Genomic DNA, 18,196 nt, shown 5'->3' with positions numbered 1-18,196 from the left:
ACCATCACCTTGTCATTTATCTTCAGGTAATGGATGGATTACGCTTGTACATACATATATATCATTTTACCGAGGAATGTCAAAGACAGTATGCCATACATCTGGCAGATTGGAATAAAGCTTCCAGACAAGCATACTTTGTGAGGTTTTGTTTCTGGCAGCATACATCCGAGAGCCATAATCTGTGGTTATATAGGCGGGTTATTTGAAGCATCCATTTCGTATATAACATAAACAACAGATAAAAGAGTTAAGCGTGCAGTGACCTACTTTCTTTGACTTTTCCATATTGTTCGCGATAAACTTGTCAGTCACCTAATACAGACTATACTGTAGAACATTGTCATTGGTGATTGCACATTTGGAAAACGCGTTAATCGCTTTATCTATACATGCCCTCCTCATAACTAACGACAAAAGACACGGGTTACTGTATCTTACTTCGGCCCAGTTATTTTATTTCGAAGTTTATTTGTAATAAAACACACTACAGATATTTCTTCGTTCTGGCATTTTCACAACAAAATATCAGAACATTTTCTCCAGCACTAAATGATTTGTTTCATGCGTGCGACATTCATGAATCCATTAACTGATTTGCTAGGAGATAAATGTCGAAGGCGGAACACATAACTGTACAGACCAATGCCGTACTTTCAAGCATATAGAACGAGAAACGGTCCTGTATATCCAGTCATTAATGTAGCATCTTCCGGAATATTCTCGCTTATGATCGTTCACACAATCTGATAGTGTTGTCTATGGCTTGTCGAGCGAAAAAGATAAGCGGATAAATTGGACGAGGTTGCAGATTTATGGCTGCTCCCGTCCTCACTTAGTCCCAATGAGAGCCGCCAAGTCCTGTAACAGGATGAACCTCGCCAGTCATACCACATTACGTGATATATCTCATCCACTATATCATCCCAAGATCTCATTTGTCGGATATTTTGTTTCCGTGGCAACAACTAGGCCAGAGATGTAAAAAGCGCGGTCGTTGGTAATGACGTGATAAGTCAATTGCGCGTGGGTTGTCAAGAATAGGCGAGTTCACGGGCCTTGTACTCCGCCAAATTGAGAATTGAACATCGGGTAAATATTTTTAACCAATAACAAATGAACTGAAAGGTTGGACTTTTTCACCGACAAAGCCGGTATTAAGTTCACAGCAACAAAGTCTCTATCTATATCTATGAGGACTGCTATAATACAGCTCAGGCCTGACCGTTGTCAACACAAATTTGGCTTAAGCAGATGTTTGTTAATAATCGGATATTCCCGTGAAATCTATATATTTAAAACTAGCCTTTAATATCACAAAATCACCATGGGAGTATACCCTATGCTGTGGGGTTTGTTCGTGCATGTATTTACACATATGGGTAACGAAAGAACCAATCTTTAACACACTTTTATAGTAAATGTGACGAATAGTTTTCATTCTTATGAGCTTTTTGGAATTGAATTCCAATGTAGCATGTTCAGTTGTCATATTCCAAGGATATTTTGTTCAATTTCACCTAAACCTTGCATTTATGAATCGTGACTTGCAAGTCTGCCTCAGATGAAAATTTAAAGTGAGTGAGTGCTTGGGGTTTAACGTCGTACTCAACAATTTTTCAGTCATATGACGACGAAGGAATCATTAGGGTGCATGTACGTATAATGTGCCTCCTTGTTGCAGGACGGATTTCCACCGCTCTTTTATTTATTTAGTGCTGCACTGAGACGACTTACCGAAGGCAAGTAAGCCGCCCCGCCCGAGCCATTATACTGATACGGGTCAACCAGTCGTTGCACTATCCCCTTCATGCTGAACGCCAAGCGAGGAAGTTACATCTTCCTCTTTTAAAGTCTTAGGTGTGACTCGATCAAGGATTGATCCTGGATCTACAGGTCCAGAAGCGGACGCTCTACCAACTGTGCTATCCGGGGCGGTGAAAATTTAAAGAATGAGTTTTTAACTTGTTTGGAACCAAAGCATTGCTCAAATATCTATATTGTTTGTACTTTTGCATAATTGGCGATACCCGAGACCTTCCGCAAAAAAGTAAACTGTTGTAAGGAAACATCATGAACATACACTAGTACGTTCACGTTTAAACACGTGATACACATGCAGCATAAGCAACACCAAATGTATTTAAAGACAACACTAGCTAGACCAAATGCATATATGCATTGATATAGTATCCCACACCCCGTTTAAAAAGCATATCTGTTTAGCTTTGTGATGTTGCATAACCGAGAAATCACAGTTTAATGTAAGTAAAATGGCGCATGTTTGAGAAAATCGAAAACGCCGCAAATTTTACCCAATTAGTTGCGAGTTGTTTCTGTAAATCGAGAACGCGGCTGTTCTGCGTTGTAGCCATATGAGAGCGGGGAACGAGAGACACGACTTCGTTTTCGCAGTTTATATAATATGGTGCATTTCATGTATGGACACGTAAGAATTCCAGATTAAATGCTGATTTACAGTTACAAAGCAGAATAAAGTGGTTAACGCTGTTTCGGTCTGTTTCCGCCCATTTCCCCAAATAACTAAGAACTGGTTTTGTTTTAAAAACATGTAGGAGTACGATATTAACAATATACTTGATGGTAACAACTTACAGTATTTATTTTATTTATGTTTCCACCCATTTCCCCAAATAACTAAGAACTGGTTTTGTTTTAAAAACATGTAGGAGTACGATATTAACAATATACTTGATGGTAACAACTTACAGTATTTATTTTATTTATTTGATGGGTGTTTTACGCCGTACTCAAGAATACTTCACTTATTGAGTACGGCGTAAAACACCAATCAAATAAATAAATAAATAAATAAATAAATAAATAAATAAATATCGTAATAAAACATACATGCGGTATTAAGAATATACACGGTGTTAACAATCTGGCCCATACACACCACACAGTCTTCCACAAAATGAAGTGTCCCCCTATGGTCCACTTTAGCCTAGGGTTCTCTTTTTTCCTCTCTTTTTTTGGCATGTCAAGTTTCTCCGATATTGATTGTAGAACCGAACAGGGCATTTCAATATTTCAGTATACCTTGTGTTTTAGTAGCAATAAGTCAAACTAAGGTTTACAATGAGGTACTTACTTCAGACCTGTTCCTTCTCACACTTGTGTAATATACGCCAAATGCGTTTATACATGTTTAATTCATCAACAGAAAAAAATTTCGACTACACGGGTCGAGGGATTCGAGAACATAGCTCCCATGATGCTACAAAAATCTATAAATCTGTATCAATATTGGAAGTACCATCATGGTGTTTCCAAGCAATTTGTACTTTGTTCAGAAATTGATTTAAAACTAGGCCTATATGAATACATTTTAAATATGGATCTTTGAGGTCAACCATGGACAATTAAAGTAGGTATGTAATATGGGTACGAATTCGACACTTTCCATCCAGCAATTTCTATTTGAAATAGAAAAAGGATCCGATCGGTTTCGAACTCGTAATAATCGGACGGTCAGTTACTTTAATCAGTAAAATGGAGTATGACGGGTCAGCAGAAGCTGCATCTTTTGCTAGGTCTTTCATAAAATCTTTATTAAATCATCAATACTGATCTCAGCGAATATTTACCTCAGTGGAACATCGTATTAATAAAGCTATATTATCATGATAGCACATTATGATTGACGGTGCTATTAGACACGCTAGGCAATTTAGATAATGAAGTTCTTGATCACGGCACATTGCTCCTTCGCCTCTCATGTTTATAAAGACCACCAGAGGGCGCTCGGGTCTTCAAATTAACGCGGGAACACTCATAAATATTTTATCGCTTCTCTCGCTTGAATGCTTTGGGCTGTCTTTGTATTTCATAAAAGTGCGACCGCTAAATTTTTCTAACCATTTGATGATTTTATAATTAAGATAGATTTTCCTCTCTGTGCGAAAAACGCTTTGATTTATGAAAAGGGCGTTGGGGTATAACGAAACCTAGCTGCGCGATAACATCGAGTTGAGGTTTTTCTCAAAATAGCTTTTCCTCATCGGTCACGTGTTGTAATTGGCAAAAGATCCTCTGCATAAACGTCATTTCCAAACCGAATTATTTTTTGGTTCTAAGATATTTGTCTGTTTTATGGGGCGGTGCTGACTTGGGCGATACATCAGTTATGATAGATGACACTTTTAACACTGTCATCAGTTAAACGTCGACTCGCATGCTCCGTAATTTTGTTAAGATGGATTCCTGGCTTATATATTTAACACACTCTCACAGGCGGCCGACGACTCATTAGCGCTACCGGCTGTCTCACCAGCTCCCACATTATACATTGAAAGATCTAAGATGTTCTGCTTAACAGCCTACATTGACCATTTACAGCGCTTATAAACGAATCAAAGAGAACACTGGTGTGGTTAATTGATTATGTGTAGCACTTGATCGATTCTTGGAATCGTCACAATGCTTTCGAACTTCTAATACGATCAATCTTGAAAGAAGCAATGTAAGAATGGTTAAGAATGAGTAAGAATGATCAGTTTTTGGAAATCGTGTCATGCTTTTAAACTTGACCAACTTTGAAAGAAGCGTTGTGTGTTTATCGTGCTTAAAGTGTAAAAGTTGGCTATACGATTACCTTATGCAAGACAGGGGTTATGAGAAAATCTTGAAATTCAGAAGGGTCTATATAGCAGTTCTGAAATCTGGACATTGTTCGTGAAAGCTTTCAGCCAAATTTCGTCCGAAATGAATATTGACAAAACATTAATTTTAAAAATGTTAGAATGAGTGGTGCTCACATCCATTCTATCAAAACCACGGCCATGTGTATTGTATTATTGAGCTATAACACTTGAACAGAAAGGCCTTTAATTGGTTCTTCATGTACGACATATTTTTTCATAGTTTTGCCGATAATAGTTTTTCAAACGGGAACATAGAATATCCAGTGTTGCATCGTTTATGAGCGTCGATTTTATTTTTACTGTGTGTGACAAGACAAATAGAGACGTTTAAAACGAATGCAATTGAGAAACCTTATGGTGGAAAAAATCGTTACGATAAATAATGGAAACATGTCAATTGCTGTACTGTGGGTTATCAATAACAATTATGCGGTGATTACATACCATTACAGAGCCAGTGTTTCTCCAATTATTTATTACCAAAAAAGATTCGGTATGATTTAAAGTAAAAACGACTCGTGGTATAAATTACAGATATCTATAAAGAAAGCTTACAGAGCAATTCCATATCTTTTCATCTCCTATGACAGACTTAACCTCATTCCTCAATGTTTGGATTGGGAATTTCTGGCGAAATGGCTATTTTATCATTTTTGGTTCTTGCAAGTTCAAACCTGTTATTTTTAACTTTATTCTACGTTAACCGTCAAATATTCGCGGTCGAGTCACATTTAAAACTGTAAAAGAAGAAGTCGAAACTTCCTCGCTTGGCGTTCCATATGAAGGGGATAGTGCAACGACTGGTTGACCCGTATCAGTATAATGGCTCGGGCGGGGAAGCTTACTTGCCTTCGGTAAGGCGTCTCAGTGGAGCAGCACTAAATAAGCACATTACATGCACTCTGCATGAGAAAAATAATAAAACGCCTTCTCAACTGTCTACATTCTGCTATATTCCACCTGCAGTTTCAAACTTCATGTCATTTTCAGGGAATATGAATAGGAATGTCCACAGAGGTCTTTAAAAAACCTCTGTGAACATTCATTTGTGAGTCATGTTTTCACATACAATCCCCATGACCATATAATTATAAGCTTTCGGAACTCTAACGTTGTCACCTTCACCGACGTCACACACTTTCACTTCTCTCCTGTTGTCATTATTAATATACATCGGTACGTTTATTTCATGGGCGCTATTTGTCTGTTTCCACAAGTGCAAAGCTTTCTTCTCCAAATCCATGTGAGTTTCTCTCAATTCTGTACATGTGGGATTGCAGTTTATCTCCATTCCAAGATAAGCTCCATCAGGTATCGCAGTCGCTCCAAACTTGGGGCCGTCTGCAGATGTGCGATTACAATCACATTCGTGCTTAGCACACACATTTTCTTTCACGCTTTGATTTCCCTGTGGTGTCTTACAGATCCTAGATGAACTAGGACTGCGTTCTCGTCCATGAAAAATGGTGAAAGTGACATTCTTCCCTTTATGTGCTTCCGAAGTATCTTTTTTGGAAGATCTACTGGAGCGTTTGGAAGGACGATGAAGTTGTCTTCCTGAATCTGGAGGCATTTTTCTTACCGAACCTTTCCAGTTTCTCGAACTTCTGTTTCTTTTTCGACCCCTTTGAACATATAATTAAGGAACGTAAACATCAAAGCTTTCTTCTGTTGCCATGTAAATACTACCAATGAGTGCAAATAATGATGAATGCGCTGTTCAAAAAGCGTAAAGGTTGTGGTATATAAAATTGGATCCATGCACCTTTTAATGTTTAATTTCTTGAATTAGATGAACAGTTGAGCAATACCACGGAGGCATCTGACGATGGAATCAATATGCACGTGAAGTTTAATTCATCATGCTCTGTAGGTTTATGGAAGTGTCAAGCGCTTTTACGCCATCGCCGGAGACTTTTGACTACATCTACTGATAGGTAACTGTCTTTCACTTAAGAACTATGTATTTTTTCAAATGGTAAAGATGCTAATTTCGTTTATGAAACTGGTCATTGAGAATTTTAATTGTATTGTTTTATTGGTCGACTTTCTATCTACGAATTAGAATATCCATTCTTTTTAACAGTAAACTTATCTTGAATGTTAGTTAGTTTAGTTGATCTAAGATCTAAATATTAAACAAACTACATGTCTTCTGCATGATACCAAACATGCCCTTCGCACAACTGTACAAACGAGCACCGGAAATATGGTAAAATATGGAGAAATATGGAGATGTATGGTTGTGTTTTAAAGTTAAAGAATACACCAGATATCAGATGACAGATCAGTAGGGAATGTCAGGAAAAACAGCCTGATGTATTTTTTTTTTTTTTAGTATTTTTTTCCAAGCAAGAAACAGTCTTTTTTAACCTCCATTCGTCGAAAACATTCATAGATTTACATGTATATACAGTTCGTATGCTGAAATCTAGGAGGCTTCGTGTATGTGAGTTAGGCGGTAAAATGTTTGGTCTCATTATTGTCTGAAAAGGCCACTGTAGAATCCAAAAGTTTCCAATGCAATTCAGTGTGTTAAAAACAATTCTAAAAAAATCCAGTTGTTTTTGTAGACAGTGTTTAATGTTCTTCCACTTGACATATTATTGGTAGTGTTTTCTTTGCCCTTAAGCCAGCGTGGGGATTACCGCCTTGTTCACAAAGGGGAGTTTAATACTCACACACAGAAGTAAACGGCACATCCAAGAATAGACATCAAAACTGCTGTCGAGCATATGCCTGCGAAAGTAAATATTCCGCTATTAAAATTGGCAAATGCAATACTATTATGTGCATTATAAATATATTACTTGACAAAATTCGGTCTGAAGAATTACTGAAACTTTAACAAGCATGCGTGAGGGTTCGGCATGTGATCAAAAAATATCAACTTGACAGCTACAAATTTTAACTATGCTGAGCGATCGTTTTTATTTGACCTGTGTGTACATGTCGTTCTTAACATTTTTCAAGTCAAATGACTACCAGAAGTCATTTGCTGTGTGCATATATTGTGTCTTTTTAACCTCACAACACTTACATGTGGTCCGAAGACGCCATCGCACTTTAGAATTACATTTTAGAAGACAATCTAAAGCATTTCCCTTTAAATGTTTCAGTTTAAATATTTATTAATTTACGTTTAAAAATGTGATATCATTGTGGATTAGAATAGCCAGAAATACCCGTTATTGCCTTGGTGCAAACTAGTTCATGGAATAAAGTCGCCATTTTAACTAATTGATGTATGTAGGTTTAAATATACGAGGTATTCATATCACATGGCCTTGTAAAAGATCGGTTATTTTCTGCAAGTGCGAGTACTGAGCGTTGTTTTACACACAGGTGCATGTTAGTGCTAATCAAGGCGGCCGATATTTCAAGGGAGGCAACTCACCTACCGCAGACCAGAACAGCTCCTCGATCACATGTGGACGGACAGCACTCGTTAAATTGAAATTAATAGTTTCTGGAGAAGTCAGATAAAGAAATATTATTGAATATATATATATATATATATATATATATATATATATATATATATATATATATATATATATATATATATATATATATATATATATATATATACTAAAACAAACAAAGATTTTTGTTTTTCTCTTTCTTTGTTTTGTTACATTTCATGAAAACAGAATATATATATACTAAAACAAACAAAGATTTTTGTTTTTCTCTTTCTTTGTTTTGTTACATTTCATGAAAACAGAAGGCTATCATACACATCTACGCTAGAGTGCGCATGCACACACCTGATTAAGCGTAACGTACTAGCAGCAAGACAAAATTTGTACATGCATTCAGCTGTTAATTGTCAGGAATCAGTCGTATCCATGGCATTTTATACATTCTCAACAAATAAAAGAATGCAGGTTACATGTAGATGCGGTTTTACTTACTAACGCTGTCTTTTTTTCTTTCTATTTTCCTGTTTTTGTATTCTGTAACTTTATCAAAAATACGACAACAACAACGGTTGTCATCGTGTTATGAATAAACTAGACGAACCAGACGGTTATGCCGGGAATAAATTCATTAAAACTTATTTATTCCCAAAATATAGATCTGTGGAATATTAAGTACAAAAAATAAGGGGTCGGGAAATCATAACATATTACTTTTCTATTAAAAAATGGCGGGAAAGAGGGAAAGAAAAAAAGAAGGGAAAACAATAGGAAAAATTAAACGTGAACCATGGGCAGAATAGTGTAAGACAAAAAAAAACTTGTGGCGATCAATCCACGTGTATCGATGAAAAAAGAATGCTTCCGCCAAAAAATAATTCTCTAAGAGTTGATGTCAATGATTAGAATTTACACATTTCTAGGTGTCGTATGTCAAACTCGTGTTTAAGGACACGGTGTATTGAAGCAAATAGAACAAAAACATCTATATAAACATAAACATATAAAAGAATCACTTGTATTATCTATCAGCTGTATAAATGTTGACCAATTGTCTATGTTAAGAAATGATAAAATGTACAGTATACTACTAAAACACACTTTATTGTTTATCACTTTGAAACTTTTGCTTTGTTTTGTAAACCAGCACCGGACTCCATCAGCCAGTTGATAGCAGGACTCATGAACAGATTTTGGCTACACCATTTCTGTTAAATTTATCCATTTATTTGAGTGATGTTTTACGCTGTACTCAAGAATATTGCACTTATACGACGGCGAGCAGCATTATGGTGGAAGAAAACCGGACAGAGCCCAGGGAAAACCCACGACCATCCGCAGGTAGATGGCAGACCTTCCCATGTACGGCCAGAGAGGAAGCCAGCATGAGCTGGACTTGAACTCACAACGACCGCATTCGTGAGAGGCTTCTGGCTCATAACACTGAGCTACCGCGCTAATCAACTGAGCCACTCAATTCCATCATATGTCCGATTTTGATTTATTTGACTGGTATTTTACGCCGTACTCGAGTATATTTCATTTTTACGACGGTGGTCAGCATTATGTTGGGAGGAAATCGGGCAGAGCTCGGTGAAAAACCACGACCCCTCTTACGTATGGCCAGAGTGAAAGCCAACATTAGCTGGACTTGAACTCAGAGCGACCGCATTAGTTGGATTCGATTTTGAAACCTTATACACATGCATACACACGCATAGGACACTTATATATAACACTTTTAAGATGTGGTGTTAAGATAACAGCAACATGTCAGTTGAATTCCCCATGTTTTCTTTCGGATTTATCTGAACAAAAAAAATAAATAAAATAGGTAGAGGTAATCTCTCTTCAGAATGAATACTAACCTGGACGTGCTACCTGATAGTAACCTCGACAAAGTAGGTAGTACTATACTGTAATAGTGCTGCTGTAAACCAGTTATTTATGTAGGGTATACATGTACCCGTCAAACACATGAATAAGTCTAACTTATGTGACCATAGAGATACCGTGAATCCAATAATCTGAGTTCAGTCTGTCATATTTATCGTGTAAGTTATTATATGCGTGTATATATGTCAGAGCATTACAGCCTATCCGACAGTGCGGGGAATCATCTACACAAAACTTCCTTCTACAGGCCTGTAATTCATATAACTGGCGGAAAAAAAAAACAGTGACCATTAGCGGCATTTCTGTACTTGAGAGCGTATATAAATATATGTGCTCGTGCGCTAAATTATACAGTAAATCAGGAAGTTTGTCATTGACTACTCTGGTTAAAATAGGGTCACACAGCTATCCTTTAGAGCCATTATTTCTTACAGTGCTATCGTACGTAAATTTTATGTCAACCACCTTGGGAGAGTGAAGCGTAGATAATAGTGGACACACGAGGTGAGGTTTCAAACCCGGCCTTAGACAGTGAACTTATATTTATTCATAGTTGGTTCACGCGCTAGCGTAGCGTAATGACTCAGGATCCTCTCACTAATGCGGTCGCTGTGAGTTCAAGTCCAGCTCATGCTGGCTTCCTCTCCGGCCGTAAGTGGCAAGGCCTCTCGGCAACCTGCGGATGGTGATAATGCTGACCGTCGTTAAATAATTGAAATGTTCTTGAGTACAGCGTAAAACAAGAATCAAATAAATAAATACATTTATTTATTTGTTTGATGGGTACCTTCCCACATACGGCCGAAGAGGAAGCCAGCATGAGTTGGACTTGAACTCCCAGAGACCGCATTGGTGAGAGGCTTGTGAGTCATTACGCTGCGCTAGCGCGCTAACCAACTAACCTACGTTGGCTCCAATGAACTTATAGTATCTTTTAATGGGTGTCTGAGACCATTTCTCTTCCAGCAATGTAAAGTACATATCTGCACGTCGCATGAGGGAAAATTCGCCACTAACTTGCTAAAGTCAATGTTGTTGTTGTGATTGTTGTCTTTTGGGGGTTTTTTTTGGATTTTTTTGTTTGTTTTTGTTTAATAACTGACGTTATTAACTGCAGCAATATGATTGATCGCATTTTTTTTTAAAGAGCGGCCCTTCAAAAAGACTGGTTGATGTATTTGTATTTGATGCATAGTGATGACGTGACGTGTAACTTAATGAAAGTAGCATCGTCTCAGTTATTCCCTTTATTTATTTTATAACAAGCGTGAACATACGTATAATGATAAAAAAAAAATCCGGGTTTTACTTTCATTTTACGCGGGTTTCCGAGCAGACACTATGAAAAAGTTGCTGATGAAAAACGCTGATGCATTCACCACATTCTATGAAGCATGGCTGGGCATATTTCTTCTTTTACTTTTTCTTCAGATCGATGTTGCACTGCTCGGCTATATTTCAAAACAGCCTGTACTGCTTTGTTTACGCAAATAAATTCATAGAGTGTCTAGTTTTGTCTCCATACTTTCTAAAAGCACTTGTGTACAAAAAGTACACTAGATATGCACGAAAAGGACATAACATGTCTATCAAATGTACACATTAATTTGTAGATAAACATTATTCTTGAAAATCGTTAGATAGTTGCCTATCTGAAAAAATATCCTGGCTTGTCATGAACAGCGCCGTTTGAGAGAAATTCTTAGTACACTAAAGGCTAGACATGGTGTGCAACACTGGAAATTAGTCCACACAGTTCATAAATGTGTTCGACATCCAGCACGATTGGTATATCACATGTAAGTCTGTAGCCCATGCACACCATTTGTACCACATTCACACAATCTGTAAGTCTGTACCACAGACACGATACTTGCAAGTGTGTACAACACGCACAATACTTGCAAGTGTGTAAAACTTCCACGCAACTAAGTGTAAGTGTGTACCACATCCACACTATTTGAAAGGGTGTATCACTTCGACAGGATTGGTATGGAGGCATCACACCCACACTATTTGAAAGAGTGTGCCACATCCACATGATCTGTAACTGAATATCACACCCCCACGATTGGTAAAGGTGTATTTCATTCTCTTGATATGTAAGGGTGTATGACATATAGACGATTTGTAAATACAGCTGTGTGTATTACACCCATTCGATTTCCAATGTATCACTCGCACCCTGTAAATATGGATCATATCCGCGCAATGTGTAACTGTGTATCGCATCGATGTAACTTTTAAATATGTATCATTGGAATTATTTGAGAAGTTAGCGATAGTAACAAATATAAATACAACTCATTTGCTTACCATTGATGTCAGCCATATCTTCACCAAGACGGGGCACAGAAAAGCCAGACATACTATGCTCGCGTTTGCCTTAAAACAACACAAGCAAACTGTCCTGAAGCTGCTTTTGCATCCAGCCTTCGAAAGAATGAATGAATGATTATGGCGAGCCTTCGAAATTCGACGTTAAACCTCAAGCACTCACTCGAAAGGGAAATTTATGACAAAATCCTGGTATGTATGACCGACCAATTCGGCTGTGTAGTGCGGTTGTTAATAATTAGAGCTGCAACGTGATGCTTTATAACTGACGAGCACAAACAGTGTTACGCGCATGTAAACAGGGAAGTAGCTTTACTTGATAAAGTTTTTAACAAATAATAATTCTGTTAAACCTCTGCACACAGTGTTGAACATCGACGAGTCTAAAGTAACAGGCACATCCATCGGATATAAGGCGCGTCATGCATCCACGAAAAGCGTTACAACATTCGACCTTAGGCGATACCATTTCAAAGTATACACAGGTAGTGATTGCAGATGTTCATTTCACCGGTCAGATAAATTCATTTACACCAACGACAATTGGCTCACGCCAGTAAATAAACAAATACTAAACCCAAAATGTTTCTCGTTTTTTATTAAACAGCTAAGTATATAATAACAGCAATGTCTCTAATAGATATATATGTACATTTCTAGGGGGCTACGTGAGATCTTGGAACAAAAGTTAAGTGCCACAAGAGCCTAATAAACACAAACATTAATTACTTCATTTATTTGACTCGAATGGTGTTTTACACCGTATTCACAAAATCCTTCACTTATACGACGGCAGCTAGTATAATAGTATAATAACAACGCCTGGGTGGGAGAGGGAAGGGGAGGGCCATCAACAGATTGTTGGAAGACCCACGGCGGCTAGTATAATAGTGGAAGGAAGCCGAGCAGAGCCTGGGGGAAGGGGGGAACCCCCAGAGTGCTGGAAGACCCACAACCGTGAATATGATATGATCCTTGCACAACAATTAAAAAAAAAAAAAAAAAAAAACAAGTGTGAAGCGTGTATAATGAATTATAATGATTTAAGATATAACATATATCATTGACAATGGTCTCTTTTCGTTACCCTGGCCCAGTTGTTAAGGGCAACGACCAGTAATTCCTTTTACTGAAACACACTTCTGCAGAAATCACACATTTCGCCATATGTATACGTGTGTATAGGGGCCTACCTATTAAGGCCTTGTTCCCATGGGCAATGCGTGCAGTAGTGTAGGCTATGCGTAACATACAATCCTTCATCATCTGAGGAGATGACGCGAATGTATCTATTTGCTTTATTTGATCAGAGCTTGACGACGTAGCCTACTTAAGAATATTTCGCTTATACGATGGCAGCCAGCATTATGGGTGGGAGGAAATCGGACAGTGCTCGCTGGAAACCCACGACCATCCACAGGTTATTGGAAGACCATCCCATGTACCTCTGGGGAGATAGCCTGCATAAATAAATGAATGCTTGGATTTAAGGTGGTACTTAGCAATCTTTTAGTCATATAACGACGTCATCAGGTGTGTGTACTGTCAATCATTGACGTACCTGTTAAATATTCATAATTCGCCCACGTAGGTCAGTTAAGCCCGCGAGAACTCTACGAGGCTTTGTCGCACGCTGCGATGTTGTGTGACAGATTCTGTGAGCGTGGAGCCCACCACAATGTGTGACAATTGTATATAGAAACTTGCACGGCAATTTCTTGTTTACGTATTGCGTTTGTGAACTGTGCGTTTGACATTTCATAATCCTGAGGAGATAAACATTTGAACTTTACAACAACAACATATACGGCAAATCCCTGACTTTTAGCCAAGAGACTTTAGTGGAGGACACTTACAAAGTTGATTATGATTTCGGCTATATTCGGCCACACTTTACGTTTTATTTCTAAGGTAAAATTACTGATTTTTTTTTGTAGTTGTAATTTAGATATTCAGACTCGGGCTTATAATAATTTGAACAGTACCAGTATACGTATAGTCCAGAGGTCACACCCAATAAATCAATAAGGGAGATAACTCTTGATAAGTACGAATTGTTACGTTCTAAGTATTGTCCCTTGCCTGTGTGTGACATTGTAAAGTGATGTACATTGTTTGACACTTTGTTTATATTTCGGATGCGAACTTTGTCCTCATTGTTTATTTTTATTCCTTCCAGCCTTTACCGCTTCCCACCCAGAATAAATGGTTCACAGTCTAAACTGCCGAGTGTTAGGTTTGAGTGACTGAATATTCAGCTGTGTTAGGTAAACTGTCTGCTATCTTGCTCCGACATGACAGGCAAAACAGTGTGTGTCTACTTATGACAGGACGAATGCATGCCGCCGCTGAAGTATCATGCCGAAGACACCGGACATGGCACCCCAGTCCTGCTTCCTTGTTCTAACCTCTCACTGCAGGAGGCCAAGCGAAGCAGCAGCAAATTCCTGCGGCATTCCTGTATTTACTTTATACTTAAATTTACCTAGTAGTCTTTTTTTTTTTTTTGCTTCATACTACGGCACAATGTTTCAACAGATTGAAAGTTATTTCCACCTACCACAGGTTATTTCCACCCACCACTCAGGTTATTTCCACCTACCACTCAAGTTATTTCCACCTACCACAGGTTATTTCCAACCACCACACAGGTTATTTCCACCCACCACTCACGTTATTTCTACCCACCACTCACCGCTCAAGTTATTTCCACCCACCGCTTAGGTTATTTCCACCCACCACTCAGGTTATTTAAACCCACCACTCAGGTTATTTCCACCCATTACTCAGGTTATTTCCTCCCACAGAACTTTTCTCCGTTTAAATGAAAACTCAATGAAAAAGCCTACTGGCATTAACCAACCATAAAGGAAAGAAAAAAAAGGTAAAAAGAAAAACAAAACTGTTGAAATTCATCGTGTCATATCAGGGTTTTTTCTTCTATATTTGCGTTTATACATATATGATCGCCTAGCCATTTTGTACACTTTAAATCTATTATCTGGCTGAAGCAACAATTAACGTAATGCTATAGTATAATGCTAAGCCCTGAATAAGCTGAAAAGAAATTATTGACTCATGGAATTATTATCGGTTTGCAGTGGTTCTTTCCACTGGCCCGTTATTTATTTTAGTGTCGGTCGTGGAAAGGTCTTCCGGCAACATGCGGATGGTTGGCAATTTCCACCGAACTCTGCCCGGTTCCTCCCACCAAAACGCTGGCCGTAGTTGTATAAGTGAAATATACTTGAGTATGGTGTACTCAACACCAATCAGATAAATAAATAGATAAATTTGCTAAGGGTTTATTGTTTTGTTTCTATAGTGCTCTGTTAAACATGTCACGTTTAGCGCTTATGCGCAATCACTTAATGGCATTAAAAATTGCAGATAGATAAATCGCCTAGGTGTGTTAAACTCAATTTTTGGCCCTTTTCATTTCTTTCTGTCGTTTGGTCGGTATTGCACAATATTGTACTTAAATTTACCAAGTTGTTTCCATTTTTGCTACAGATTGCGATGCCTCCTTGTACATGCTGGGTAAGTAAAACTTGCTTTGTCTGTTTCGGTCGCTTTAGTTTTCTCCACGCAGAAAAAAAAATATATACATATATATATATATATATATATATATATATATATATATATTTTCATGCAAAACAGTTATTAAGTAATGCATACACTTGAAGGATAACGGCTCGCTATCGCAGTCCCTCTATTCAATATAATAGATTACCGCAATGTAATTACGGCACGCCAGCTATGCAGCCACTGAAATTAAGAACACATCATGCGATTCGCCATTTTGGTGTCGCCTCTCCAGCACATAAATACGTATGTACAGCCCCTGAAATTACTAACACGTCATGAGATTTTTAGACTCCGCTCTCTAGAACATAAATACGCCAACTATATACAGCCCTAAAAATAACATCACATCATCAGATACGTCATTTTAATGTCGCCTCTCTAGAACAAATTTCTTCAGCTATGTAGAAATTAGTAGCCCCCAAACTTAAATACACATTATGAGATACGTCATTTCAGTGTCGCCTCTCTAGAACATATACACGCCAAATGTATACAGATACTGAAATTGCCAACACGTCATAGGATTCGTCATTTTGGTGTCCCCTCTCTAGAACATATACACGCCAAATGTATACAGATACTGAAATTGCCAACACGTCATAGGATTCGTCATTTTGGTGTCCCCTCTCTGGAACATGGATACGCCAAATATATACATACGCTGAAATTGTCCACTCGTCATAAGATACGTCATTTTGGTGTCCCCTCTCTAGAACATAAAGATGCCAAATGTATACAGTTGAAATTGCCAACACGCCATAAGGTACGTCATTTTGGTGTCCCCTCTCTAGAACATAATTACGCCAAATGTATACAGACGCTGAATTTGCCAACACGTCATAAGATACGTCATTTTGGTGTTACCTCTCTAGAACTTAAATACGCCAAATGTACACAGACGCTGAAATTGCCCACACGTCAAAAGATACGTCATTTTGGTGTCACCTCTCTAGAACATAAATACGCCAAATGTACACAGACGCTGAAATTGTCCACACGTCATAAGATACGTCATGTTGGTGTCATCTCTCTAGAACATAAATACGCCAAATGTATAGACGTTGAAATTAACAACATGTCATATGATACGCCATTCTAATAGTCTCCTCTCGAGAACATATAATTACCAACATGGCCAACACTTCATGAAAAAGAGTCCCCCTGCCCTGAACCCCTGAAATTAAGAACACATCATAAGATAAAGGTCATTTTCAGAGACACCCTTCTAAAACATAATTTCACCAGCCACATACAGAGATTGAAATTAAGAAGACATCATGAAACATGTCATTTTAAGAGTCTACTCTCTAGAACATCATTAGGCCAGCTATATATCCTTTGAAATCACGTGATACGTCATTATCTGATGAAATAACTCAGACACGTTTCAGTACCATGCATGTATATAAGGTGAAAACCATTGTTTGTTGAAATGTGATGAATCTGTGTATGGTGGACAATTTCAGACCTGTGGTACATGCTGGGAAGATCGTATTCAAACTGTGGGGTGTTATCATTCTTCAGAAAGGCTGGTGTCACCAACTGACCACCCAGCCTTTGAAGGAACATGGCCGCCATGTGATTTGTCACATTAATTAGCTGTCGAGACCGTTGTTCCAACAGGATCATAAACGCCATATATTTGAACTGTGTCGGCGTTTATTGCTTTAATGTCAACCACTGTCTAAGATGGATTGCACGAATATATGCAAGCCTATATGTCATTGGTTTATTTCATCTTAATAATGAAAAAAGATGCTCACAGGATGGACCGGGACTTAACGGTTCCAATCTGTCTGTCGCCTTAGACACGACACATAAGTAGTCTTAATTTCGCTTTGATCATCTTTTATGATTACACGTATCACTGTAATCCGGATAAAAGCCAGGCCTTTGCTCATGGCGGTAGATGTCTTCATGGCCCCGTTGATTGACGTCCGCTTCCTAAGAAACAGGCTCCTCACATTAACATATTTCCCATTATCTCCTGTTACAGGGCAGTGTGATGGCTCATCTCCATGTCTTCACTTCGGGGTACAACACTTGGCCTATTAGTGCCATTCGTAATATCTGAACATTTGCTCCATTGCCTCGTCTTTCTTTCACAAAAAAACAGATACGGAACAAAGAAAATGTTGTGCAGGCGTATATAAAAAGTGAACTTAGATAAAAAAGAACATCTCCAAAAATATTTAAAAAAAAAAATGCTGAAAATCCGTTGAATCATACTAAAAAAGTAATAAAATACAGAAGAAAAAATATAACCTCGAAAACAAAAAACAA

At 38.0% G+C, this 18,196-nt stretch overlaps 1 long non-coding RNA gene across 1 annotated transcript; it reads right to left on the bottom strand.

Annotated features, from left to right (window-relative positions):
* Nucleotides 1–5,600: 5,600 nt before the first annotated feature.
* LOC135469257 (uncharacterized) lies at nt 5,601–12,404 on the bottom strand. Its single transcript, XR_010444299.1, has 4 exons — nt 12,302–12,404; nt 8,065–8,136; nt 7,349–7,406; nt 5,601–6,292 (listed from the first exon to the last, which is right to left on the bottom strand). It is a non-coding gene; the product is annotated as an uncharacterized LOC135469257 (long non-coding RNA).
* Between the last annotated feature and the right edge of the window lie 5,792 nt (nt 12,405–18,196).

The sequence above is a fragment of the Liolophura sinensis genome, chromosome 6, assembly GCF_032854445.1.
Source record: "Liolophura sinensis isolate JHLJ2023 chromosome 6, CUHK_Ljap_v2, whole genome shotgun sequence".
NCBI classification, from domain to species: Eukaryota; Metazoa; Mollusca; class Polyplacophora; order Chitonida; family Chitonidae; genus Liolophura; species Liolophura sinensis.
Note: the sequence above shows the minus strand (reverse complement) of the source record. Positions and strands in the feature narration are given on the sequence as shown.